This window comes from Epinephelus moara, chromosome 20 (assembly GCF_006386435.1).
Source record: "Epinephelus moara isolate mb chromosome 20, YSFRI_EMoa_1.0, whole genome shotgun sequence".
Lineage (NCBI taxonomy): Eukaryota > Metazoa > Chordata > Actinopteri > Perciformes > Serranidae > Epinephelus > Epinephelus moara.
This window is the reverse complement of record NC_065525.1, coordinates 1,244,502-1,246,135: the sequence shown is the minus strand read 5'-3', so window position 1 is coordinate 1,246,135 and position 1,634 is coordinate 1,244,502.

Below are 1,634 nucleotides of genomic sequence, written 5' to 3'. Positions count from 1 at the left end.
GCCACATATCCTGGTTTCAGCCAGGTACTTACACTACTACTACTGCATATCACCCACTCTGGAAGGCAGCGCATTGCTCTGAGCCCGGGTCGGGGAAAGGGGGGAGGGATGGGTGGGATCAAACCATTTTTGAGGCAAGGGAGGGGTGCTGTATTTTTGTTGTTAAAATATTATGTTTCAACCAAGTACTGTATGGTTTTGACACTTTTCTAGCTTGTTAAAAAAGGACATACAGTAAAAAAAAATTATATATATATATATATATATATATATATATGTGTGTATATATATATATGTATATTACATTATGTGTGTACAGACACAAACTCCATTAAAACTTTCTATAACTGTTAATAAAGCCTCCTGACAGGTGATCCAGCTGTAATCTGCTGCCGCCGTCATTAGAAATGGATGTCGCTTCACGTGACGCTTCAGAGGAAAGGACGTCTCATTTCTCTAAAGTCATATTTCCTCGTTTCTTCTCTCCTTGTGTCTCATCCTCGCATCTCATCCCCGTGTCCTACGAGGGCGGAGCTAAGACGCGAGGAAGAGACACAAGTGAGGGAAACGTGGATGCGAAATTTGGTTTTGGGATGAACCCATGGTGGTGACTGTAGTGTGTATGGCCCCCACACCTGGGCATGCTCCTGATGTGTCAGCAGATGGTATCCTGGGGAATCTCCTCCACAGACCTGTATCAGGGCATCAGTGAGCTCCTGGACAGTCTGTGGTGGTACTTGGCGGCGTTGGATGCAGCGATACACAAAGTCCCATGGGGGCTCAATTGGATTTTGGTCATGGGAACCAGAGAGCCAGTCAATGGCATCAATGCCTTCATAATCCAGGAACTGCCTATAAAGTCTGGCCACATGAGACCGGGCATTGTTGTGCACCAAGAGTAACTCTGGGCCCACTGCACCAGCATAAGGTCTGATAATTAAGATAAGATAAGATAAACTTTATTGTCCAAAGCGGGAAATTTGTTTTGGGCACATAGTGCGACATAGCTGCGCAGCAGTTAAATTGCTCTAAGGATTTCATCCCGGTAGCTAACAGAGTCAGGGTACCATTAGCTATGACTTGGAGATCTGTGCGACCCTCCAAGGATATGCCCTCCCTGACCATCACTGACCCACTGCCAAACTAGTCATGCTGGATGATGTTACAGGCAGCATAACATTGTCTTCAGACTTTCACTCCTGTCACATGTGCTCAGTGTGGTCCTGTTCTCATCTGTGAAGACAACGGGGTGCCAGTGGTGGACCTGGCTGTTCTGGTCTCTGGCGTATGGTAATCGAGCTGCACAGTGTTGGGCTGTGAGTACAGCTCCCCCTTAATGACGTTGAGCCTGGATGCCACCCTCATGGAGTCTGTTTCTGACAGTTTGGTAAGAAACATGCACACCATGCTTTTGATACCTCAAGGCTGGATTACTGTAACTCTCTATTATCAGGTAGCTCTAGTAAGTCCTTAAAAACTCTCCAGCTAATTCAGAATGCAGCAGCACGTGTACTAACAGGAACTAAGAAACAAGATCATATTTCTCCTGTTTTAGCTTCTCTGCACTGGCTCCCTGTAGCTCCCTCCAGAATTGAATTTAAAATCCTAGTGTTAACTTATAAAGCTCTAAATGG